Consider the following 27,823-nt stretch of genomic DNA (forward strand, 5'->3'; position numbering starts at 1 on the left):
TGGCTGAGTCACCCAGATGCCCCAGCAATTTCATTTTGTGACTAAAGACATTATCATTCCTGATTTACAGGGTTTAGAGAGGCTAATTGATTTTCTCCTGTTCACACTGCTGGTTGATATTAGAGTTAACTCTCCTACCTTTGAGTAATGTAAAGAGTTCATCTGAGACCTATGAGTTGCCTGGAAATGATGTAGTTTAATGTCCTCCGGTTCCAGATAAAGAAACTAGCTTAGAGAAGAAGAGGATTGTTAAGATTTTATAACCAATTAGTAGTAACGTCTGGACTGGAACGCACTGCTCCGTAAATCAAGTTTTCTTTCCTATTTATAGAACTTTTAGGAAAATCAATCACATACTGTTTGGCTTTATACTTCCTTCCACATCATCTACCCCCCACCCCCATGCTGGGATGATGGAGTTTTTGTCTGCACAGCATCCCTCCCTTTGGGAAATCATCCCTTTTCTATTTTATGTACTTCTGGCTAGACTATGAGTCACAGGAGCTGCCCATCTGGTTGCATATATAAGGTATCTTATAATAAAGAAAAAAATTGTCTCTTTGTTTGCAATGATTTAAGTTAACGAGGAAAGGATTGGATTAGTAATGTTATCAGTTATGATAACTGTGTTTAAGGTGTGTTTTTATTGGACATTGTTGCATGGCTAGAGCTGTGGAATTGTAAAATATCAAGAAAGGTAGGTAGCTCTTTATCTCTCATTTCCTACCCCCTAAATGGTTTCCACTAATGTCAGAAAAGATGAGGGCAACAGCATATATACTATGGAATATAAGATGACAAGGTTGTGACTAGGAGCTGTGATGTTCTAATAAAAATGCCATTTCTTCTTTAATGTTCTTCCTTCCCCAACTGAGGTGAGCACCAGCATTTTCTGTGGGTAGTGGTAACGTTTGTTTTCCTAAGTCCTTGAGTATACTTTCAAGCTACAAAGTAAAGAGATAATGTACTTTAGTTATTTTTTAAAAATGTTTATTTAATTATTTTGAGAGAGAGAGAGAGAGAGAGAGAGAGAGCAAGTAGGGAAGGGGCAGACAGAGGGAGGGAGAGATGGAGAATCCCAAGCAGGCTCCATACTGTCAGTGAAGAGCCTGATGTGGGGCTCGATCTCAAGAATGTGAGATCATAACCTGAGATGAAATCAAACATTGGATGCTTAACCGACTGAGCCACCCAGGTGCCTTGAGAATATACTTTAGAGATAGAAGAAGAAAGAAGAATCAAATTCAGAAACAGTACTCTACATAGACTTGAAAAATCTAATGGTTTAATCCAAACAAATAAAAGCCAACCCCACATGTGAAATAGCCTCCAGAAGTAAGCCAATTTATGTGTGGCCGTAGGAGTCTAGCCAGCAATTTCAAAATTGTAACCAAGAGGGAGGACTCCATATGCTAATTGGTAGGAGTATTACAAGACTCAGATTGGAGTTCGGGAGTCCTGACGTGGACGCGTTCTCATGACCCTCTGAAGAAAGTCACATTGGAGGTGGGATGGGTGGCACACTAATCAATTCCCTAGGGGCAGAGGACTTTAATGGCATGCCCTTTTGTGTAGTAAAGATTATGTATGCTTCTGGAGCTATAATGGAAGTTTAGTCATTTGGACCCCTGGGGACAAGGACTACAAGTACATGTTGGCTCCTGGGAGATTATTCTGAGATTAGCGCTGACAATGATGACATGGAGGAGGTGGAGGAGGAGGGGGGTGGGGCGGGGAATGATCAGACCCATCATGCACTGTGCCATGCCCCCCTGCTGGGAAATGGGGGCTGCCGCAGAGGGCAAGGAGATCCAAATAGACCTTCATCCATGATTCAGAGCTTGCCTTCCCTTTGCTGCGATGGCTTAATTTGTTTGCTGAAGTGTTGGCACCCACACTCTGTGAGTGGTCTGACGTCCCCGGAAGTCCACTCTGTCGGGGCTGTGAAGATACTCTGTATGAGGCCACATTAATATACATCTTATTATACATTTGTCTAAACCCACAGAATGAACAACATCAAAGATGAGCCCTAAGGTGAGCATTGGACTTGGGGTGATTATTTCATGTCACTGTAGATTCATCCCCTGTAACAAACGTACCACTCTGGTGGGGAGATGTTGCCATGGGGCAGGATATGCGTGTGTGGGGGTAACGAGTATATGAGAAATTGTTCTACATTTCTCTCCAGTTTGCTGTTAACCTAAAACTGCTTTAAGAAATAGTCTTTAAAAAATAAAAAAGCCCACTCTAGTTTGATAGGGAATCCATGGCGGCTGCCTCTGCTTGGCTCCCCGTGCCCCCCCCCCCCCCGCCTCATGCACTTTTCCAAAGTATAACAAATATCAGGTGTTCTGAGCTGAGTGGTGTCCCCTCCAAATTTATAGGTTGAAAGCCTAACCCTGAGGCCTTCAGAATGTGACTGTTTTTGGAGATGGGGACTTAAAGGAGGTGATTACATTAAAATGAGGTCATTAGACCGGGTCCTAATCCAATAGGAATGGTGTCCTTGTAAGAAAGGGAAATTGGGATGCAGACTCACACGTGTCCAGAGGAGAGACCACTTGAGTGCACAGGAGAGAAGATGCTCATCTCCCAGCCAAGGAAAGAGAGGCCTCAGAAGATACAAGATACCAATCTTGTGGATCCCTTGATTTCAGACTTCCAGTCTCCATAACAGTGAGACAAAAGATTTCTGGGTTGTTTTAAGCCTCTGGGTGTGTAGTACTTTGTTATGGCAGCCTTAGCAGACCAAGATGCATTGTTTCCTATCTCTCCCACCCATGCTAGCCTGGCAGATGCGGGCACAGCCCAAACCCTGGCAGAGCCTGAGTGGTGGACCCGGAGACCCCTGATGCTTACCGTCGTCTTCTGCTCCTCACTTCCAGCCTATACATTTCCAAGCACCAGGCGACGGAGTTATTATTTTTTTCACATTAGAAACGTCAAGCTGATCAAAGAAACAAACACTTTTAATGAAACATATGTGGGACACTTAGAAGGGGAAGATTTACAATGTGTCCGCTGTGAAACCAGAAGGCTTCTGGAAAGTGTGAAGTAGGAGGAGAAAGATAACCGGCTATGAAGCCAGAGGAGACATGGCCTACATATTAAACAGAAGGGAAAATAATTTCCATCCATAAAACCACAATTCGTTTCTGTATCGAACATAAATCACCAATACGCACTTAGGATGTTTTCATCTCACTGCATTCGGTTCTTTCCACACTGATCACAATAATGTACACTTTGATCTTGCGGAAGGAAATTAAATTCAGACATCGCGATATAAAATTGTCAGAGTTGCTTCAAAATCCAAAGTCTAAACATCCCACCTGCCCTATGAGAAATGCATTTTGAGGGTTAAGAATAATGTAAGTTCGGGAGTGCCTGGGTGGCTTAGTCCATTGAGGCTGGACTTCGGCTCAGGTCATGATCTCATGGTTAGTGGGTTCGAGCCGCGCTTGGGGCTCTGAGCCTAGAGCCTGCTTCGGATTCTGTGTCTCCCTCTCTCTCTGCCCCTCATCTGCTCACGCTCTGACTCTCTCTCTGAAATAAATAAACATTAAACATTAAAAAAAAAAAGAATAATGTATGTTTGTAGAGTTTTTGGAAATTATACAATGTCTTAACTCCTTGGATCTAGAATAAAATCCTAGATGGGAATGGAATGGTGTTATACAAAAAGATAACGAACAGTACCATGTTGGAATGTTGTGTGCCACCAACATTACACGAGGATTGGTCATGTATTTCAAACAGCATAGAAGCTAGTTTTTAATACTTTGATGGGATATTAAATTCAATATTCATTAAATTTCTATAGGAGACTATAAAATCTCCTGTCAGTGTGGTTTTTCAAAGGACATTTCCTATTGTATACAAATATGACCAATATACGATTCCCCTCCTAACATTTGTAAAGGGGCTCGCCAGGCATGCCTTAAAATCATTTGGAAATATCTACAAATATGTTGTCTGTGTTCTCAAAAATTCAGATATTCCTTTTCTGTTGGCATTTTCAACGCTGGGGCTGGACTCCAGCTTGGAAAGGAAGGGGTGAAACCAAGGAAGCAGAGTGCAACCCTGATGTGCCCCTGGCTTGGCTCTCTTTCTTTCTCTGTCTCAGGTGGGTCTCTGAGCTTGTCCAAAAAGAGAGTTTTCTTTGCCTTCCTCTAAAAGGATTAAGGTTACCAGGGAGCAGGGGCCTGAGTGTGGAGTCAGAGATGAAGGGTGTGTGTGTGTGTGTGTGTGTGCGTGTGCATGCATGCGTGTGTGTTGTGGAGAGGACAAGAGAGAAGGCCTGAGGGGGATTGAGGGCAATGCCTCCCTGTGGGTCCAGATAAGGAGAGCCTGGAAGATGTGACTGGTTTTGCATCTTCCCAGCTCCAGGGTTGGGGGTCGACTAACAAAGGGGGATCAACATCTGTGTTTCACGAGGTTGCCTGGCCAACAGGTTTCCAAAGGATGGTGCCAGGTCCTCTGACATTCTGCCCACCCCAACCAAATCAACCCCTCTGTTCTCATGTTTTCATTTTCACCTGAAAATATCTGAGTCAGTTGTTCCCAACTTGTGGCCCACATATCTCTGACGATCATAGAGATACTTAAAAAATGTGTGAAGTCATGGATCCTGAACAGAAAAAATGATTTTGACCTGGATATATGTTTGAATTTATCAAATGTATGTCTATCTCCCTAGGAATTAATAAAATAAAATGTTTTGTAAAGCATTTTTAATTGAGGGTAATTGGTCATTATTTTCTCAATTTCTAGGTACTAAAAAAACTAGTATCATTTGGAAGTCTGAAATTTTATTTTATTTTTTAACTTCCAGAGAGTCCTCTCCACTGAAGGTATGTGCTGATCCTTCATAGGCCCCACTTCTCTATGCTTGAGAATCTTGGGTTTGTGATTCCAAATACAACTAGCTTCTGGGTTACCATTTGGTGAGAACATGCCAGTGTCAAAGACCTGAGGCACAGAGTAATGAAGGAGATGGTTTTGTTCAGGCTGTTGCAACCGAGAGTATTTCATTAATGAGGAATGTCTCTCAGGAAAAAAAAAATGCAGGGAGCAGGGGACTTTGTGGAGACAAGTAAACAAGGAAGTCATCCATGAGTCTTATGGGAATCATGAGAAAGGATAGAGATATGTCTAATCTTGAATTTGGAAGAGAAAGGAGGTACGCTGCGATTAGATTTATTTCCCTGAAACCCAAAAGGGTAGGGGATTTCTTAATCACTGCTATTTTCTGGGAGCCCAGGACTCGAGCAAAGTTTACCATTGCCATCAGCAACATGGTAGGTTGAGTTGACTCAGCCACTTTGGCAGAATTTCGCTTGGGTTTATGTACGGGGTCTTAATTTCACAGTCACAAAACTCACGTGTGTGAAGATTAACCTTCTTCTCTAACTAAATTGAGCTAAGATATGATGTTCTGCTTTCCCACTGATGTTGGGGCCCTGAATATCAGTTACTTACGTGTCCACTTAGTCAATTTAGGATATTGGGCACCTGAGTATTTAAACTCCTTCAATTCAGAACCAGGTCTTCTCCTCTTCTTCAGTATTGATCAGAGTACCAAGGGGTTAGTTATTGTTCTAGCATCAGGAGTAGGCATTTGGTCCCTCCTTTAGTTATTGCTGAAAAGTCTTCAGGGTGCATTATTTCCGGTCATGCAGGTCCCTCTGTGTTCTTGTGTGCCTGTATGTTTCTCAGTGTGGCTCACTGTGTGCTTCCACAGGGCCGCTAACATCTCCCAGCACCTCCTGGCTCCTTTTGAGTGTAGCAGGGGCGAATCCAGCTTTTGCAGAGACCTAATTTAATCTGGGGAGCTACCTTTAAGAAATAGAACACACACTTATGATTTTATTGGGTTGACTATACTGCTGAGTATATTTCCTGGCTGAGAAGAACTTCCATTTTGACTCGGCATCAATGGAAGCTAAATGCTTCACTTATAATTTCACACTTCTCATGACTAGAAGAAGTTTCCATGGGCTAGCATCTGTCTCCACACATTTAAAACCCTTTTCCTCCACTATCCATGTCGCTCTGGTTCTCGTTGCTGTAGGATATGTTCATATCAGATTGTAACTTCTGGCTCTGCAACTTTGTGCCATGACTCCGGGTATTGGCACAGTGGATGCTAGGAGAATTTTTTGGCACCCATTTGTATACTTGGATGGCTAGCAAAAACAATTAGACACATAAATGACTGGGAACCATATAAATATATCTGACTAAACTCAAATATAAGTGTATTCTCAACTCAACTTCCTCTTAGCTGCATCCCAAATATGCCAACAGCTACTCCAACGTCATCTGACGGGGGGAAGTGTGTCAGAGAAGTTGGAATGGAAGAAGACAGTGGTCTTAACCAATTGATGGTAAAGTTTCTCTTACTGTTGAAAGTTTTTAAAAAAAATATGGGACTATATGAGTACACTGCTAGGATCCTTTCTGGGCCTTTGTAAGGGGGCGTGCAAATGAGGGCACTGAAGCTTAAATTTCTTTAGCTTCATGGTAAATTTTCTTCTGTGTGCACAGGAACCTTCAGTTGCCCTTTCTGCCTCACCAGTACTGTGGAAGATGCAGGGTGGGTCCTCTCTGCAGACAGGTCTCATTGCCATTTCTGCTTGGCTGTTGCAAGGCTATGGTGGAACAAGTGTATTCTCCATGAGACTGCTGATTACCTATGCCTCTGCTTGGAGTGCCTCTCCCTAAGTCTCTAGGCTTGGCCCAGAGGGAAGGGGCATGCCATCTAAATCCCCCAACATCTAAACTCTTCTTGGGCCCTCTTCCTTCTCAAAAACACCAATCTGTTTTTGAGTCAGAAAATTATTGTCACCTCATCAGGCATTCTCTTCTCCTTTCTGGTTTAGGGGTAACCGCATGCTCTGAGTTCCTCAGTCTGTTAGCTTTTTGAAGATCAAAGCTCTTTTTCTTTTTCAAAAAGCCTTGCTCTTGCAATGAAAAGACTCTGTTTTCAAGACTCTTGTCTCCTTTATAAAATTTAAAACACCTGTTTATATCCCCTACTGACTTCTTTGGTGTTTGCTAATTCAATGAGTGGAGGACTGTGGGGCAATGAAAGAATTATGGGAAAAAGGAAACCCAGGTATTAGGCATTATCGTGTTTCATCCAGCCACATTCATTTTGGGGCTTTAGAATTTCTAATTCTTGGTCAACAATTTTCTTAAGAAGACTTGTTACATGAAATTACCAATTTTTGTCAGGTTAAGGCATTGGCGACTAATTTTCAAAATATATATCAAATTCTTTTTCTGTTTATTCATTTATTCAAAAATGATTTAGTAATTACCACATTGAAGCTATGTATATTGCTGCTGTTCTGTTGAGAATGAAGGTGTGAAGAGACAGGTATGGCTTCTACCCTCATGTAGCTTTCCACCTGCTGGTTAGGTGAGCATACAACAAATATATCACTCCTAGGATACTTAATTATAGTATATGCTACAAACAGAAGTACAAACTGCCATGTGAGAGATTAGCAGAGAGATTTGGTTGATTTCCATAGTCTCAAAGTAGTTTGGGATTATAGTGGATTTGTCCAATAATTCTTTGTTGGATAACCAATTGGATAATAATGATAGAAGGAAATGGAGTCCCTCATCATTCCCTTAATACCAAAGGGCAGAGGTGGGTTTTTCTAAACTTTGTCTATGTGTTTTCTGCTAGAGAAAGTTTCTTTCTTCTTCTTCTTAACCTATAGACTTTAAGACCATTGTTAGGAGGATAAGGTATCCTTAAACCCAGTTTTGAGAGATAGAATGTTGAGGTTAATGCCAAGAAAAATCTTTAGCTTTCAGACCAGCTTTCTAAGCCAATACACTCAACTTTCCTTATAGAAATTACTTAGAGATGAGGAAAGTGAAAACACAAAGAGGTAAGTTCTCTGTCTTAGCAGTTTCATTCTGCAATCCAAGGCCATCTCTTTCCTCCCTGACACGGGGCTTTAGGCTGTGCACTGTGCTGTGGTTGGACACTATACTCAGTTCATGAATCATTTTTGAGCATCTTCTTCTGCCATGTATCCAGGCACCAAGACCATCAGATGGCCTCTCCAGGAATTTACAGTTGTTAAGAGAGACTACCACAAAAATAGTTAGAATACACTATGAAAAATACTTCATAGGATGAAGTGCTATAGAAAAACAGAAGGATAAGTTCTGGTAGGAAATAGAAACAAGGTTATATAGCTGTGGTGTCTGATATAGTAGCCACTAGCCAAATGTGTCAACTTAAAGTCAATTTTATTAAAATGAAATAAAACTAGAAATTCAGTTGTTTAGTTGGACTAGTCACATTTAAGTTCTTAAAGCCACATGTGGCTGTTGGCTACCATAACAGACAGTGCTAATATGCAGCATTTCAATCATCCAAGAAGGTTCTCTTGGATAGTGCAGCTCTAAAGCTATGTTATGATGATATAGGAAACCCAAGGGGGCCAAGGTGAGCTTCTGAGATGACAGACAATATCTGTTTCTGGAGAGGAATCATCTTTGACAATCTGTGTACCAGTCAGTAGATAAAAATCCCATTAATTATTTTGAACAGAAGAACTTAAATATAAAGAACTGTTAACTGGATATCAAAGAAATAAAAAGGCAAAAGGGAACTGAAGTATCATTCCCAGGGCTGAGGAGACAAAGTGCAATGGTCAGAATTATTAAAACATAGAAGCTTGGAGATGGGCTGTGTGGAGCTAAAATTAAGATATTCCTTTCCTTTCCCCTTTCCTTTCTTTCTTTCTTTCTTTCTTTCTTTCTTTCTTTCTTTCTTCCTTTCTTCCTTTCTTCCTTTCTTTCTCTTCCTTTCAAGATTTTGGAGGGCACCAGTGGCTGGTTCTAGTGTCTTTGAACTTGGAAGGGAAGTCTTATGCACCTGGAACACAGACCTCTGAGGAAGAGATGCTGCTTAGCTGGTACTGGTGTCTCTGACCTGGAAGGACGGGTTCCCTGAGGCCTGGACTCAGACTTTGAAATAGGGGAGGGGACCCTTGATGTCTGGCTTGTTCTGTGGTCTCTGAGAAGGCATGGTAAGGCTGGTTCTGGGAATGCTAAAAAACTGAAAACTGGAATCAACTATAGGTACTGAAATTAACGGCTACTATAGCTGTGGAAAGTGTGCCTGGAGTCATGCTCACAGAAACAGGAGGAAAACAGGAGGCAGACACAAAGGACTAAATCCCTCTTCCCTCCTTCTGCCTTCCAGTCTTCTTTTAGCAAGCCTTTGGCAAAGTCTAACAGAGAGCTGGCTGGCAAAGGAGAAATGTGGTTTGCAGAGTCCCAGCCTAAACATCACAAAGCAGAATGTGGGGAAGTGAAGGGTGGGGTGTTGTATAATAAAGAATATGACTGCCTTTGTCCCTGGATTCTGGGAGGAAGATTCTATATCCTTGGAAATTCCCAAGTGATAGGAGTGTCTTTGTTTTTTAAGAGCCCCTTGGACCACAACTGAATTTATGCTATCAAGATGACTCAGATGGGGACTGGTCACCAGAAAGACCAGCCATATGATGAGAGAGTTGGGACTTTACGTGAACTTGATGTCCAGAGAGGAGATAGGGGCTGAAGATTGAGTTCAATCATGTGGCCAATGATTTAATCAATCAGGTCTATATAACGAACCCCCAGTAAAAACTGGTTACCAAAGCTTGAGGGAGTTTTCTGGTTGGTGAAGACATCAGTGTGCTGAGAGGGCAATGTGTCCTGATTCCATGGAGAAAGGGCATAAAAGCTATGTGTCTGGGACCCACTCAGGCCTTGCCCTATGTGTCTCTTCATTTGGCTGTTTCTAATTTGTGTCTTTTATAATAAAACTGTAATCGTAAGTATGGCACTTTCCAGAGTTCTGTGAGTCATTCTAGCCAGTTGTTGAACCTAAGGGGGGGTTTTGAGATCCCTTGGATTTGTAGCTAATTTGTCAGAAGTGCAGGTGGTCTGGGAACACTCAAAGTTGTGACTGGCATCTGAAGTGAGGGCAGTCTTGCTGGGGACTATACCCTTGAACTTGTGGAGTTTGACCCTAACTTGGGGTGGTTAGTGTCAGAATTGAATTTCATTGTAGTATTGCAGGAGGAGGGGCAGGGGATGGAATCTGAAAAACTACTGATTCTTGTGACCTGAGAGTGTTCTCAACCACACCAAAACTTATGCTCATGGACTATGCGAATCAGAAATTCAGGGAAGGCTCTTCTCTGCTTCATGGTATCTGGGGTCAGCGTGGAGAGCCCGATGTGGCGCTCAAACTCATAAACTGCAAGATCATGACCTGAGCCAAAGTTGGTCGCTTAACCAACTGAGCCACTCAGGTGCCCCTCAGATTTTTGTTTTATTACAAATTTAGACTAAAGTTTTCCAACTTGAGTTTCCTCCTTTTCTGGTTGCCCCTGGTTCACCCGTGCTCTCTGCATGAGTTAGCGTGGCCTTTGGGCAATCCAGCTCTGCATGTGAGCCTTGATGGGCCAGTTGTTCTCTCAGCCAGCCAGGCTGGGGAGCTCACAATTTTGGAGCTAACCTTTTTGGCATCTGTGATGTTGATTGCAGCATTATTACACTCCTCCCTCAGATTAGGAGAGCACATCTCTATAAGCAAGGCCCAAGTTACAGAAGCCCGTCACTGTAGGGCGTATGTTATAGCAATCGAGGACTTGGGAGACAGACTGCCTAATTTATATGCCAGCTTTACTAGTCTGTGACCTTGGACAAGACACATAACTCACTCTGTGCCTTGGTTTCTCCACCTGTAAAATGAGGTCATGACCTCAGTTCTCATCTGACTTTGTCATTAACCAGGTGTGTGGCTTTGGTCATCTCAGTTTTGTCATCTGGGCTGGATGGTCTATGAGCTCCCTTCCACTTCTACATTTCTAGACGTGAGAGTGCTTTGCAGACAATAGAGGAACAATACATTGTAAGGCATTTGTTATTTTTTGCTCTGCTGAAGAGTCAGTCCTGAACACAGCAGTCCCTTGGTGCTCTGGGTCCTACCTGGCTTTGTCTAGTCGCTGAGCACTGTCAGTTGGGGTGGCTTCCTGATGTAGCAGTAAGAGCTCAAACTAGAGTTAGATGGGGTTTGAATTCTAATCCTACCATCTGCCTGGCTAGCAAAATTAGGCAGCCTTCTTAACCCTCCATTTCCTCATTTAAAATCTCCTTGTGTTATTTGGGATGCATCTGGCTATAAACAACTGACTACAAATGACTTACAGAACAAGGACATGTATTATCTCAACACTGTGTTTGACAAGGAGCCTGGGCCTAGGTGGTTTTGGAATTGCTTCAGTGGAACTAGATTGGCTTTTCTTGGCTTTTTCCTTGTGGTCACAAGATGATGGGGTATAGAAGGATGTCAACACACAGGAAACATGGGAGGGGGCTTCTTGTAAAACCGCATTTTTTTTGGTAGGGCGGGAAAATCTTTCCAAAAGGCACCAGCAAAAATGTCCTCAGTTTCCACTGGCCACGATTGGTTTCTGTGTTCATGTCTCAGCTGCAAGGGATGCTGGGAAGGCTGGCGTATGGCATCTCCAGCCTCCATCAAATGGAGGAGAGCCCTGCCTGCAGGAAGCGAGAGGATGAGAGGCTCTTGAACCAGCAACCAGGGATGTTGGTTACAAATACGTAGCTCAGAGGACTGAGGGTCACATTTATTTATTTATTTATTCAGCTTCAGTGAACTTTAGGTTCATCAAATGCTTGTATAGTAGTTATTCTATGCCAGGCTCTGGTTTTTTGTGTGTTTTTTTTTTTTAATTTTTTTTTTCAACGTTTTTTATTTATTTTTGGGACAGAGAGAGACAGAGCATGAACGGGGCAGAGAGAGAGGGAGACACAGACTCGGAAACAGGCTCCAGGCTCCGAGCCATCAGCCCAGAGCCTGATGCGGGGCTCGAACTCACGGACCGCGAGATCGTGACCTGGCTGAAGTCGGACGCTTAACCGACTGCGCCACCCAGGCGCCCCTTGCCAGGCTCTGTTTAATATCAACCTACTTACTCCTAACTTCATGGGGAGAGGTACTATTATGATCCCCCTCTGTCCCCATTTTAGATGAGGAAGCTGAGGCACTGAGAGATTAAAATAACTGGCTAAGGGGTTCATGGCGGAGAAGTGGTAAAGGCAGGATTCAAACCCGGCCCCTGAGCCTGTGCTCTCAACCCCTGTATCACACTGTCTCCCAAAATGGGTGTTAAAGTAGCACACACAGCAGGCTGCCTGCGAAGGCTGGTTCCCATCCCTCCCCTGATTCAGCCACAAGAGCGATGGATGCTGCATGGAAGGGGCAACAGTTAAAGCAGAACATTCTCGAATGCCCCCCTTCCTCTATCCATTCCAGGTTCCTGGGTTTAGTTTTTCTCCTCTGCTGGATTCTTGTCAGTTTCAAAAGCACTTGTGAAATCGATTCTGATAGTCTCTTCTTATTTTATTCAAGATATGTATGAAAAGGGTGATTTCCGGGCGGCGCGCCCCCCTGATGTTTGGAAGCCTGGACCAAGGGGAAATAAATATTTTCTGTTTCTAAGGATGGATAGAAGTGGGTTGACGGAGAGACCCATGAGGCCTTATGGGGAGTCATCTCTGCACTGCAAAGAGACAGCTCCTTGTGGAATTGAGAACTCTATAGTGGCTTTGCCTTGTGGCAAGATCACCTTAAAATAGTGTATTCTGAGTATACCATTAATTAACCCGATTGGGATGGGGTTGAGAAAGAAAGGGCCTTGTCATGGCTTGTGCTGTGGCAACCACACAGAGATAGAGAGGCAGCAGTGGGGGTTGTTTTGGAGGACCCCCTTCCTAAGGACGTGGAGGAAGTGAGCCAAGCATTTGTGACATAAACCAGTGACTCAAGAAGGAACAGGAAAGGACTATCACAAGTTTCCTAGCTTGGGACACTGAAAACACAAAAACAAGGTCACGTGTCCACACAGTGAAGAAAGGAGTCTCTGAAAAGGGAGGAAAAAACAGCCAAATATAACTCCACATAAAGACGATCAGAAAAACATCCTTGCTGGTTTGACAACCAACCAAGAATAACATATGAGTTCACTGAGCTCCAAAAATGGGGGGAAAGATAGAAGCACAAGCCAGCTAATTTAAAAATCAAGAAGTGCATATCTCATCTTCCTGCAGAGGAATGTTCCGGAGCAGATCCTCCTAGAGTAGAGCTAGCCCCTTAAAGCGGGAGTTTCCTGTAGAGATTGAGCAGCTGCACCTTTGATGACTCCTTGGATATTAGCAAAACACTCGCTAAATATAGATGAACGTCAACAAGTCATAAATAAGGGAACAGGAGTGGGAAACTCCACACAAAAGGTGAGTGGGCAAGAACAAAGACATCCTTGTCTGCCAAGGCAATTATCACGTGCAGCATCGAAGCATTAATCAGGGAGTCATTTAAAAGTTCAAATGCCAAATAAGAATAAAAGTCCCATGCAGGAAACTGTCACATATCAGGGCACTGGAGGCAAACTACTACCTAGTATCTGTTTCCAGCACTCTGTTCCGTGGGGTGGAAAAAAAGCATGCCATTGGCAGGGACTCTGAGGATGTTACAATGGCCAGGTGGCAAAGAGCTGTTCAGGCTGCCAGTCTGGTGTTTTACCTACATTAATTCTTCCTCTGTTTAAGTTTCCTTTACTTGAAGGGAAACCATACAATCTCTATCGTGATTTCCCTGAGGGATGTCGGATACCAGCTACCTGGGCCTTGAGTGGGTCACTGTGGACCATGCTAGGTCAGATTAACGTTGTTTTCTCAAAACAAGCCAAACACGTGCTGATTGATGTCTGCTCTTCCTGTCTGCCCAGATTAAATCCATTTAAACTCGGAACAGTCCGTACTTATTAAGTGCCATGTGTAGATGGTGTGGCGCTTGGGTCTACCCATGACACATCAAACAAAAAGAAGCACAGCCCCGTTTCCAGTAAGTCTTGGTCTGAAGAGGCTTCGCCGTAAGCAAATGGAAACCTGTCGAAGCTACTCCCACAGTTTAGGTAATTCCTGCTCAACACAGAAAAGCATCTTATCTTGGTTTATCTCAACGAAAACTGGTACCCGACCCCCTCCACACACCATGTAATTTCTAACTTGTAACTTATTGAATAATTCTTAAAGGATCTGTAGAAATGAATAATTCCTGTTAGAAACCTTACATTAAAAAAATATCTTCACAGGGGTGCCCGGGTGGCTCAGTCGGTTAAGCGTCCGACTTGAGATCAGGTCATGATCTCACAGTTCGTGAGTTTGAGCCCTGCAGTGAGCTCTATGCTGACAGCTCAGAGCCTGGAGCCTTCTTCAGATTCTGTCTCTGTGCCTCTCTCTCTCTCTCTCTCTCTCTCAAAAACAAATAAACATTAAAAAAATATCTTCATGTTATTTGGTAAGTCCTCAATCTAGTACTATACATCAGTGACCAAGTTACTGAAATCAAACAGTTAAGCCAGGGTAGGGCGAGCTGGTGAAGGGAGGAAACAAGAGTGGTTCTCAGGTGTGGGTTTTATCAGAGTCACTTCTGGCCTCTAGGGAGTGTAGCAGGGTGTGATCTCTCTGTTCTAAGACCTCTGGTTTTCTCCGTCTTCTATCAATGGGAATCCCCCTTGAAACTTGGTGTTACATGCCAGAGAATCTAAGAAACCACGAATCTAAAGACAAGCCATTATTTCGCATTCTCAGAAAGAAAAAACTGCTGTCAAACTATGTCATGTCTTAGATTGTAAACGCATCTTGATTTCAGAGATGTTAAAATAGCAACAAAAAGTGCATTTATGATTCGAGGGAACACATCTTCATCATTTTCGTGGAACATAAGGAAATCTGAGGTCTAATAAGCATAGACTAAACAAATACACGCAAGGTAAAGATCCTTCTTCAGCAAAAACTTTTCTTTAATACCTGTTTCCAGAAAGTGCTCAGTTGAGACTTCAGGACAAGATTCTTTGTGGAGACTTTTTTCAGCTGTCAGCCACCACAGGCGTTATCCAAATGGGACGGGTGAATCAGGTCAACAAACCATCAGATGTCACTGTGTTTTTCAGCCTGTGTCATGGCAGAAAGATAAGGCAAGATCGATAACAGTAAGTGAGAAAAATAACACATCAGCCACTGTGAGAAGCACATGGGTGTCTGGGGCTCCACCTGCTTCCTGGCCACTGCTGCCCACAGCTCTGTTCTCCGAGTCACATAGTGAGCAGGAAGCCACGTGACTTTGGGAGAAGAGCTTTGGGAACCAACTCACTATTTAAGACAAACTGGGATGGGGTGGGAAGTGAGGTACTTTATGTTTGTACCTTTGATTAGGCCCTCACAGATCAAAGCTCTCTGGAAAACCTTTAAAAATATGTTACATATATGATATATAATACGTACAAGAGAGTGTGTTTAACATCTATTATACAATTTCAAGAATAATGACAAAATAAATCCAGTAAAAGGAAAAATAGTACTGATGCTTTGAAGCCTTGTGCGTGGTATCTCCAAATGGTATTGAACCCTTCTCTCCAGAGGAAGAACCCTTCTTCTCACCCTGCATTTTCTCTGAATCACCTTCTGTCTTTTCTTTATGTATAGATATTCCTAAACAATATAACGTTTCATTTTGCCTGTTTTGGAAATTTAGATAAATAAAATTATGCCACACGCATTTTTTTAAACTTGCTTTAGTATTGCTGCATGTTATGCATTTTAGATTCAGTCATGTTCATATGTAGCCATATTGCATTCCGCTGTAGGACTATGTCGTAATCCGTTCATACGTTTTCCTGTTTGTGGATGTTTGGTTTTTTTTTTTTTTTTTTTTAGTGTTTATTTATTTTTGAGAAAGAAAGAGAGAGAGAGAGAATAAGTGCGTGAGTGGAGGAGGGGCAGAGAGAGAGGAAGCCAGAGAATCCGAAGCAAGTTCCAGGCTCTGAGCTGTCAGCACAGAGCCTGACGTGGGGCCTGAACTTGTGAACCCTGAGATCGTGACCTGAGCCGCAGTTGGACGCTCAACCAACTGAGCCACCCCGGTGCCCTGGGGCTGTTTTGTTTTGAACAACAATGCTACTATGAATATTTTCATACATGGAGCCTGGTAAATACATGCATTCGTTTCTTTTGGCTGTACATCTGCGAGTGAAATTGCTGAGTTGTGGGATGTACACATGCTTAATTTTACTGTGAGATGCTAACCAATATTCCAAAGTGGGAGTAACAAAGTGGCAGTTTACTCCAAACAACAGTTTATGGGGGTATCCATTTTTCCATATTTATTCCGCATCTTACTGATAATATTCTTAGACTAAAATTTTAGCCACCAGGTGAGAGTGAATGGTATCTCACTGTGGTTTCATTATACATTTTCCTGATGATTAATGAACATTTCCCTGTATGTAACAGACATGTGTCTTGTCTCATCTCCGAAATGCTTTCTCATCTCTTATGCCCTTGGATTGCTTTTCCCTTCCTCAGTTGTTTTTACCTTATTGACAGAGAAGTTCTTTATATTCTGGATATTAATGCTTTGTTAATTATAGGATAACTTCTCCCAGGCTGTATCCTTTTTTTTTTTTTTTAAACTCATTTTGGTGTCTTCTGAAGAATGGAAGTTAATGTGGTTGAATCAATCATTACTTTTTCCTTATTTTTTTCCGTATAGTTAGTTCTTTTTGTGACTTCTTTAATAATCTTTCCCTAGCCTGACATCACAAAAACGTTTTCCGTTTTCTTTCTAAAACTCGTACAATTTTTCCTTCCATATGTCAGTGATCTAACTGGAATTGATTTTAGTGAATGATGTGAGTAGTAGTTCTGTTTTCTTTTCTTTCTTTTTCTTCATCTTTAAAAACATTTTTTTTTTTTTTGAAATTACTACCTGATTGTCCCAGCACCATTATTTAGGAGTTGTTCCTTTTCTACTTATTTGTAATGTCACTTCTCCCATATATGTGTGCTTTCTCTGTTCAGGCCCGGAGACTATTTTTCTGTCTCTGCCCCAGTACCACTGTTTTGTTTCCTGTGACTTTATAATTCTTGTCTGGTAGGGCACACTATAGTTTTCAAGTCTGACTGGAATATGAATTGATATACGCTGATAGATAAATAGAAGACCTCCTTTAAATTCAAAAATCTCAGGAATGTCGACTCTAAAATATGCTGGCATTGAGTATTATAAGAAAATAAAAAGATAAAAAAAAAGTCTTTTCCTTCAATAGCTCTATTTGAGCCAAATGTACATTCTTTTGCAAAGACACAACAGAAAGCTAGGATACACTTTGCTGAAGACTAGCGATATTGTCTATTTTTATCTCTACAGAGATGTGAGGATACATTTGGGTTCTCTCCTTACAGGATCCAGAAATCAAACAGTTGAGATGTAAAGTGTGGATGACATACACACTCGTACCTTCCTGGACTTCTACGCACAAGGACGTTCATTTCACGCTCCCCTTCCATTCACTCAAGGTTATAAAGGCCCATCTGGGCAAGAAAGTCCTGCCTTTCCAGAGAGCTCTAGCTCACCCAATTTGATCTCATTTTATTTTAATGAAAAAATATAACGGAATAGATAATAAAGTTCTCCCAAAGATGCCTTCTTTAGAGTTTATCTAAAGTTTATCAGCAAAATAACTTTGACTAAGTTAAATGGCGATGTGTCACACACCCAAAACGTGTGAAGCAATTTGAAAAAATATTTTAAATATGCCATGGATTTGTAAATTAATGCAGGGCTCACTGTGCTTGAATTTCCATTTCTAAACTGCTTCATTTGCATGCAAAGAGTGGGCAATTTTTGTGTGTGTGAAAATTTAGCCTTAAGAAATGAAAATCAAAAACTCAGCAACTTGAAAAGAGCTGTTAGGCATAGAAATTGTTTAATCGGTTTCCAGCAGGGCCAATGGTGTTGGCATTTTGAAATACCAGATTGGATTGGCATCCTAGAAAAAAAAATCCTCAGCTCAGAAAAAGTCGCCTAAAAAAGCCACCATCTACAGAGTGGTGAAACAAGATAGCCGAGATATGACAAATGCCAATGGAACGAGTCCTGCGATCGAGAGAGAGCCCGAAGTGTGAAATGAACAAATGTTAGATGTGATAAAATTTCTGTCAGTGCTACCCCAATCATCTCTTCTGACAAATACAATGCCTGATCAGAAAATCAGGTGCTTTCGTCTACAGGATTGTTCCTTGGAGAGATTTTAAGAGGACCCACCTCTACCGTGTGTTCCCAAGCCCGTGCTCCCATTTCGGAGTATATTAAAGGAGGGGACTAATAATTCTCTCTGCAACAAGGTTGAGATCCCAACTTAGATTTTCATTCCAGGGTTTTTAAAATGCAAGTTTAAAATAAGATTTCATTTAAACACAGCTCTACATTTTGTGATGCTTTTGTGGCTCAGACCTTGGAAATTAGACCAGAATCCCTTATTTTGTTAGAGTTCAAGTTTCTTCATCTACGGTATCCCAAATGAAAGGCACAAAGTTAGATCTACCTGTTTATAATACTGATGATGATGAAGAGTATAATAATAATAGTAATATCCACCCCCCCGCCCCAAATAGTAAACCCTCTTTATTCATTTACTTCTTACGCATACATATTTTGGGTGCCTTTTTTGTGTTTGGTACTATCCTAGCTGTCGGGGATGCAAAGTGCAATGCAAAAATGAATAAGAAAGAGATCCTGTGCCCTCAAGAAGTTCAGTCTTCTCAGTGAGTCTCTTCCTAGTGGATTTTACAAAACAAACTCATTTACTTATCTAGTTTTCTCCCAAAGGACCTGCTTGACTACAGAAGGTCCAGCTAACAAGGAAGGAGATTCTATCCTTTCTTATTTTCTCTTTAAGTCCATATGGAAGAGTAACATGTGATGCTGTTGTCTTCTAGTATTTGAGCTCGTTGCTTTGCTCTTCTCCCGACAGTATGGCAAGGAAAAACAGGGCATCAGCTGTTCTGGTTTCTTTTCCCAGGGCAGGGGATGGAATTCTTCTCGGGGAAGAATAAGAGGATACCCTAACTTCTTCATGCTGGGATCACCTCTTTCTGTGTTGTCACTGAAAAAGAACAAACCTCACAGCCCAACCTGTGATGTGAGTCCTGTTTCCTAAGTTCTCAACACCATACTCTGCACACGTCGATGTTTGTTGATTGAACAAAAGGTTTCTGTGTGATAAAAAATGGTAGTATAGTTTCAAAAGAGGAGAATCAAGCAGGAATTTGTTACTTTGTGCCTACCATGAGTGTATTTAAAACCAATTCTGGAATATGCGTATAGGGAGGTCAAAAGAAAAGAATTGTAGATTGGCAGGGTAAATATTATAAGAATGGGCCCTCTGTAGAGATTCTCAGGCATTGTCCCCTTTAACAAAAAAATCTTTCTGTGGACAATCTGTAGACTGAAATGTATACGGTGTGAATGGTTCAGACCGACCTTGAAGGGCTAAGCCTTGGGTTCTGTTTAAGGGAAGAAGGTCATGGGAAGTGTCTGTGCAGACTGTGGGATGTGATGGTGTTTGGCATTGAGAGAAGCAGTTATAACAGGCAAAGTAGTGGCTTGGAGCATGAGCTAGGGAAACAGAGCACCCAAGACTGAATTGTGGGTTTGGTGCTTCCCAGCTGTATGACCTTGGGCAAGTTACTGAACTTGCTGCTTTGCAGTTGAATCATCTGTAATAATCCCTACCTCGCAGTATTGTTATGAGAATTAAATAAGATGGTATGGGCAAAGCACTTGGCACAGAGCTCTGCATGTGTGAAAGGGTTAAGAAGCAGAAGTCCCCTTTACTATGTCAGAGCCTATAGGAGCAGAGCAAAGGTACTCTGGTGTTAATGCCCATGACGCTTTGCACTCACTTCGGGGAAAAGCACTCTTCTGAGGAGCAAGAGGACAGGTTTGTGGACTAATGACCCTGTCATTAACTTGGTAGGTGTTTAAGACTGAGTTCCTCAGTTTCCTCAGGTGTAATGTGGGGATCATGGTCTCCAAATTCCATTCGGTTCCAATATTCTGATGTAATGGTGACGCTTCTGTAGTGGACAGTTGGTGGGATCCTAGAGGTCCCATTACACTCCTTGGAAAGACTGGAGACTTCCCATGTCGTCTCTAATGGCATCGTTTGCTATCATTCATATGAAGACGGAATATAATTGAGGCACTCACACCCTCCCATGGCCTATATGCCTTTTTAAATTAAAAGTAGCCACTGGAACAAGTCAGATGTCTTATCGCCGAGTGGCTGATGACCTCATCCAAAAGTGAGTCCCCTGGTTCTGAAATCTCAGCCAGGCTTCTGTCCCCTGTCTGTCAAGACTTGATTTTACCTTTGAACTTGATTTTACATCAATAGGATATTTGGAAATGTTCTTAGTTAACTTTGTACTTGTTTAGTTTCAATAAAAACAGGGCAAATGCATAATTAGCATTTTAACAATAAATAAATTAGAACTTGAGATTGCTGTAACAATATACACTGTTAGAGAAGAATCGAAGAACGCAGTCTAAAAATAAAGGCAAACTCACAAACACACTCTTCTTTCTCTCTGGAAATCAAAAACACACCCATGGTTTTATGACAAAGGAGGAATAATGAAAGGAACTGAGAACTTTTCTTCCCACCTAATAGTGGGAAGGTAGTCGTGTGGAGTTGGATGAGGAACAGTTGTATCCAAAACAATAAACTTGCCCTAAAAGCCTTGATTATTAGTTCCACTTAAAAAAAGCAACAACAACAAGGATAAATGTAAAACCGATGTTAGGAGATTTTAAAAAGCTGCAACCCATGAAAGCCAAATAGTCATTTGCAAAATACTGTTCCAATCAACAGAATTGTTTCCTTCAGAACTGTCGGGATGCTCTCCGTACTCCGTCCTGCTACAGCCTGCAAATTGTTCTTTCTTCCTGTGGGACACAGAGCTGTTCAAACGCTTCATAGAGTCTGTCATGCCCTGAAAAATTCTGAGTGTCATTGTGGATTAATTAGCCTCAGATTTAATGTCACAAATTTTCCAAGGCCTTTGCCATTAAGGGAAATTTGGGGCTGGTGATAAAAGCAATCTGTGCTGAGACGAGGTGTACACGTGCAGTGAGAGCCCATTGGTAGGTGCAACCCATGGCTCATACGCCCTTGGCATTGGTTCAGACTTTGGGAAGTCTGCGTATTCTATACATGCTTCAGTTTAGGTCCAGCATAGTGTGGGGGCAAGTATTAACCTGTGTTTTGACTTTCTCTAAATGGCTTCATGGTGACATATCCTGAGTCCTGTATGTCTAAGAAAGTAATAAATGCGCAAACAGAAATAGGTAAAATAATTCCATGGAGTGAAATGAGCCGTATCCTGAAAAATATTCTTCTGTGTTAAATAAATGATGGAAGAAAATGGATCCAGAATGAGGTATTGAGAGTCTCTTAAAATTTGGAGACATATGTATGTGTATCTGTGTGTGCGTTTGCATGCATATGCACACATTTGGATTTGAACTTCGCCGATCTTGGGGTGAATCTGATAATGACGTTTATCCCGAAACAAACTTAATGATTTGCCTCTTCCCTATGCTCGTTTCTCCCTACCCCTACTCCCTGGGCCCCCACCCCCAATGTGGGAGGAATTCTAGAAAGTGATTGTGCTCAAATGAGATCCATGTGAGGACACTTGGGTATATTAAGAAAGTTCCCATTGGCTGTAGTAAAGTGGAGTTGGGTAAAAGAAGTAGAAGCAAATTAGTAATGAAGAAAATGTTCCCAGGGTGAAAAAATAATCTATGGACCTCGGCACGGGCCAAGGGGACTGGGAGACAGGCAGGGTGCACTCGGGCCAAAGCTCATTAAATAGAAATGAATCAGAAGGAAGAAGATGGCTTGGAAAGGCGTAGGGGACCTGCATATCCACAAGGTCTGCATCTGGATCTGAGCACTTGGAACCCCATCACACACTTTCAGAGCTGGAGGCGAGCTCATAATCACCAAGTCCAAACCCGTCGTGTTGCAGATGAGGAAGCCAAGGTCGAGCCCTTTGCCCAAGGTCCCAGCCAAATCAGAGCAGACACAAGGCTGGCGCCCAGGACTCCCTACTCTCAACCTGGGGCTTCCCCACCACTGGGCAGTGACCTGCTTCTTCTAGACTCGGTCTCTCCTGCTCACTGTAACTTCACTAGGAAATGATAAAGGAAATCTAGGAAACGACATTTATAAATGAGAAAGTGATGAGGGAATAACAGCAAACAAAAGTTATGGTACAAAGCAAGGATTTCTTATGGCCAGCTGCACACTGGAGCTACCTAGGAAGCTTAAAAAATAAATACAATGACAAACATCTATGTCAGACTAATTGAATAAGAATCAATTTAAGTGAGGCTCTGACACACTGATCATTATCAAAACTTCCCATGGAGGGGCACCCGATTGGCTCAGTTAGCTAAGCTTCTGACTTCAGCTCAGGTCATGATCTCATGGCTCTTGAGTTCAAGCCCCGTAGCAGGCTCTGTGCTGACAGTTCAGAGCCTGGAGCCTCCTTCAGATTTTGTGTCTCCCTCTCTCTCCGCCCCTGCCCCACTTATGCTCTGTCTCTCTCTCAAAAATAAACATTCAAAAAACCCCCAATTCCCAGTCGATTATAATGTGCAGCCAGAGTTGACATGAAAGATCTGGATTTGAATCTTGCTAGTATTAGCTGTGCGACATGAGGCAAGTTACTGAACCTCTCTGAGCTTCACTTCACTCCTGTGAGAAATGGAGCTGATAAAGCGTGCCTTTCAAGATGGCTGGGAGATTAGGTGAAATAAAGCATATGACTTGCCCGACACAGAATATTGAGTATTTGTCCTTAAATGTTGGTTTCCTTTCTAAGAATCTGAATCTTGATTCAGTGATTAAAATTAGAGAACCGGTTTTTGTTGGTGAGTTTCCTTTTCTAGTGTGTTCCTGAGCACATTCTCAATAATCCTCATCGAACATTCAGGAATGGCTCTCAATTTCCAAAGTAAGGCGATGGGACAGAGTGCACAGCCACCAAGAAGGTAATCCTTATTTCACTGACGAGTGGGAGTCTGGTGGGTTGCCTGGAGGAAGTGAACCTTCTGGCTGGTATTAGACGGTGGAGTAGGGCTTTCCAGAATGAAACCACATGGCAGTGGATGCACAAATACAACTTTAAGCGGCTTCAAGTCACATATTGAGAAAACCGTTGCCTTTTCAATTCTCTTTCTTAAGTTTACTTTGAGAGAGTGAGAGAGAGAGAGAGAGAGAGAGAGCACTCGCGTGTGAGAGCACAAGTAAGTGGGGGAGGGTCAGAGAGTGAGGGGCAGAGAGAGAATCCCAAGCAGGAGCCACACTGTCAGCACCGAGCCTGATGCGAACTCACGAACTGCAAGATCACGACCTGAGCTGAAACCAAGAGTTGGACGCTTAACTGACTAAGCCACCCAGGCGCCCCTCAGTTCTCTTCCGGTAATATTTCTTGTCCTAGAAAGACATTTTGCTTGCTAATATCACTATGTAAACAGAAGAGATCTCAGAGCCTTTTCACTTAGAGTTTAACAGTGTTTCATTTTAATTATGTTTCTGTTCGGGTTGCCTTTTATTTATGGCGAGTATTTATTTATTTATTTATTTATGGCAAGTGGCACTGGTTTTCCATTTAGAATAACGAGTGCATGTGAGGAAACACGTGCCTGAACTCCTCGGTGAACACCGGAGGAGTGCTAAGCAGATAGGGACATAGTCATAAGGGTGGGAAATTCCAGGGCTCACCTGTGAGACCCCAGGCTGGAACAGTAACACACTCTTTCTGGGACCCAGCTTCCCAAAACCTGAACCAAAAGTGTTAGACTTGACGATGCCAATGATTGCTATCAATTTAAATACATAGGATATTTAACTTTCATTTAAAAAATTTTCAATGTCTAATTATTCTTGAGAGAGAGAGACACACAGTGTGAGTGGGGGAGGGGCAGAGAGAGCAAGACACAGAATCCAAAGCAGGCTTCAGGCTCTGAGCTGTCAGCACAGAGCCTGAGGTGGGGCTGGAACTCTGTGAACCGTGAATGAGATCACGACCTGAGCCGAAGTCAGACGCTTAACCGACTGGGCCACGTAGGCGCCCCAAGTATAGATGATATTTAAATTCGCCACTATTTGGGCTTTTCCAGATAATCTTGTTCATTACAGATATATAAAAATATATATCAAAGGAAATGGGATAAAAGTGAACTTTTTCTCTATTTCATGTCTACCGTAGAAGAACTTGTGGGTTACTCATTCTTAATAAAGTCATTCTCTACTGGGATCCATGCTGTTCTACTAGAGTTTTCTTGTCTTGCTGATAGACCCAAGTCATTAATTTTGAAGGCTGTTGTGATCTGGGCGATTACCTGCATTCAGGTGTAACGCCCAAGCCAGGTGTATTCTTTTGTGAATTTCCTAAACAATTAGATCTGTGGATTACTGCTGGGTTAGCGTATTTCCTTCTTTTCAGCAGTCTTGAGAAATCTGAACTACAGGACAGAGTCTCACCCTGCAGAGTGGTAATAAAACACATTAATCCGGTGGTTTGGATAGAAAGCTGGATCAGTGCTTTGCCTGTTGCTAACTACGTGAGTTTTGGTCTGTAGCACACAAAGGGTGTGGGGCCGGTGTACTGGGCACGAGGGATGTGGGACCCTCTCGGTCGTCAGTGTTGTTCCCTGAGGTTGTTGCCCACTCGGAAAGGCCAGAGCTAGCATGAGGATAGCAAGGCACTCAGGGTGCAGAATTTTAGGAGGCAGTCCTATGTTCCTGTACGTGTTCCCCCAAGGTCTGGCCCCCTGAAAACTGGCTGTGTGTGAGCCAGGGGTTTCTCTCACCACTGTTCTGGGTGGTGGAGACCCAATGTATCCGGCCCAGTCGCCCTCCTGCTTCTGCCCTTCTTACTCTATGCCTTTCATCCCTTGGGTGCGTGATTATTGTCAGCCTTTGGTGAAGGACTCCCTCCTCTGCCAGTTCAAAGTCTCCTTTCCTAGTGCTGATTCCTACACCACCCCTGTTTTATGTAGTTCCCCGGGATGAGAATGTATCCTTCTTGTACCCCAAGCGTTGTTCTAGCCCCCTTTTTGGTGCATTATTTTCTCTAATCCTTTCTACATTATTTCTCCCACCCCTGCAAGGGGGAAACTTGAAGCTTGGAAAATGACCTGGTTTGCCCCCAGGTGATAATCGTTCTGAAATAAGCGATTCTCCATGACCCCATCCTAAAGAAAGTTTTTTCAGAATTTCCCAGTAGAGGAGAAATGTTGAGGGAATTTCCCAGAAGGTCAAATTGTCTGGGATGGATGTGACCTTATTTTGATTCGGGTTGGGAAAATACTGATGACAAAACACTATAGCTCTTTTGGTGGCAAATGGGTTTTAAAGAATAAGAAAGAACATGAAGGTGGGTGCCTCTTTGGGAGCTGGTTTTGACGCAGGGGATTCATGGACCACACAGCTGTAGGCCACCTCATAAAGGGAACGGGGTCCTTGGCTCTGGAGTTGAGGGTGGATCCGTGCATCTTATTCAGTGACGTATCCTAGCAATGGTGGGTGGCTCTGGGCATGAGACTAAATTGTTTGGAAGTCCGTGGAAATGTGGTGGTAAGGACACGGAGAGTTTGGCAGCAATGTATTCGCTCACAAATACTTGGTAAGCATCTGCTAAGTGCCACACGTGATTCTCAGTGCTGGGGATACAGAAGTAAACCACCAGATGAGAGCCTGGCTCTCTGGAAGCTGTGGAGATAAGCCACCACTTGAAGGTGGAGCAGAGGAGTGTGCAAGGAGACCAGGAAGGAGTGATCAGGCAGGTGGCTGGAAAACTGGGAGGAGATGCTGTTGGGTAAGCCTAGAGAAGGCTATTTCCAGTATCTAGACAGGCTAAAGCTTCATCAGAGGGCATAGGAATCTGAGGAGAGGGGGCTATCAAACATCTTCGTATACCCTGACAACTTAAAACTGTTCTCCTCTGGCCTTTTGCTGAGAGGCTCTACTCTAACATTCACACGTCCAAAGAACAAATGATGTGCAACGGTAAGGAGGCATATATGTGTTGATGCATATACTTGCACTAATGCTGGGTTCGTGCTGCGTTCCTCTGGGAGGCAAATTTTGTCGCCTGTGGTGTGCTTGAAAACGAGGCATTTGACGTGGTATTCTTTTTTGGGGTCAAAACAGATCCGAGCACCATACGTAAGCTTGCCGAGCTGCGAACGGAGCAGCGATTTCCTGAGACGAGGTGTGTGTCTGCCAGGATCAACCACAGGCCCTGCCAGATCCTTGTGGGAGATGAAATGCCAGGGAGCAGCCCGCTACCACAAAGAGAAGCTGAATGGCAGGAACACCTCCAACGGCAGAACATTTAGAAATCGTTCCTTGGAAACCAATTTCCCTTTGTGCAATCATGACAATACCAAGATACCAACCCGTTTGCTCCTGAGAATAATTACCATTGCCATTTGTAGAATCCTTGAGAGTTTATAAAGTGCTTCCAGGGATGTTATCTTATGGACGGTATTTGAAGGTGGAGTGTGTGGTCGGCTCGGACAAGGAGCCCTCCTATGCCAGCTCGCACAGGCCCTTGTCTCCTTTCCAGAGTGGAGCCATGGAAACCGTGGCTGCCCCTTGGGACTGGTGTCCGGCCTTTAAATGACTGGCTTCCCAACAATTTTGGAAATGAGAAATCATGACTCTCAATTGCGAGAGTATGGAAGAGTTTCTATTTTCTCCTACATATCTTGAGTTTTCCAAATTTTCGGTGATAAACACGGCTACATTTGTAATTAGAAAAACAAAGTTGTTTAAAAAATCAGGGGAAGTAAGCTTCTGAAATGTGCCGTGGGTTTGGCCACCTGCTTTGGTCGAGCTTCCTGGGTCAGAAGAACCATTCTGTTTTGGAAGAGGGGCCAGAGAGGTCATGTAGGCAACCCCATTCGTGTAGCAGAGTGCAGAGAATGCAGCCAACCAAGAAGCAGTGTCCTACTTCTTTAAAATAGATACTTGGAGAGCTTAAACGCCAGCCGAGCGAAGCTGGAGATATCAATCCTTTTTGAGGAAGTGAGATGGGTTCTGAAGGTGCTATTTTCTCTTTCAGATAGTTCATTTTTTAATGAAATAATACGTGCTTCTGAAATGTGACAAAAAATTTGGAGATGATCTCAAAAAATTTTTCCCCAATCTTTTTTTTTTTTTTTTTAAATGTTTATTCATCTTTGAGAGAGAGAGACAGACAGAGCATGAGCGGGGAAGGGGCAGAGAGAGGGAGGGAGACACAGAATCCAAAGCAGTCTCCAGTCTCTGAGCTGCCAGCACAGAGCCTGACGCAGGGCTCGAACCCATAAACTGTGAGATCATGACCCGAGCCACAGTCGGGTGCTTAACCGACTGAGCCACCCAGGTGCCCCTTCTTTATTTAAAGTCTAATCCCAGATTATTTTTTCCTAACTCCAGTTTCTATAATAAATATTTATCAGAAGCCTGCTCAGCTTCTGAATCCTTGTAATGATTTTTCCCTATTTTTATTCAATTTCCCATTGTTCTTCATGTTTTAATATAGAAAAGATATTTCACTTACACTTGGCCTTGTTCTCTTGTGCTGGTCACATCTCTTACTCAGAAGTCAAGCTCGATTTGATTTCCAGGGGGACCCTTCAGGACTGAGATGAAAGTTCTTTCCATGCTTCCTGGCTCTAACATTCTGCAAAAATGGAATGCACAGAAGTGAAAGTTCCTAGCATGTACTGTGACTAGAACTTTCCATGTCCCTGTCTCCTCCCCCCCTTATATTATGTCATCTAAGAGACAATATCTCCTGTCAT

At 42.8% G+C, this 27,823-nt stretch overlaps 1 long non-coding RNA gene across 1 annotated transcript; it reads right to left on the minus strand.

Annotated features, from left to right (window-relative positions):
• Positions 1-1,251: 1,251 nt before the first annotated feature.
• On the minus strand, positions 1,252-27,693 carry LOC121032627 (uncharacterized). Its single transcript, XR_005791395.1, has 4 exons — positions 27,580-27,693; positions 14,923-15,066; positions 2,863-2,950; positions 1,252-1,954 (listed from the first exon to the last, which is right to left on the minus strand). It is a non-coding gene; the product is annotated as an uncharacterized LOC121032627 (long non-coding RNA).
• Between the last annotated feature and the right edge of the window lie 130 nt (positions 27,694-27,823).

This window comes from Herpailurus yagouaroundi, unplaced genomic scaffold, assembly GCF_014898765.1.
Source record: "Herpailurus yagouaroundi ecotype Mexico unplaced genomic scaffold, PumYag 142, whole genome shotgun sequence".
Taxonomy (NCBI): Eukaryota; Metazoa; Chordata; class Mammalia; order Carnivora; family Felidae; genus Herpailurus; species Herpailurus yagouaroundi.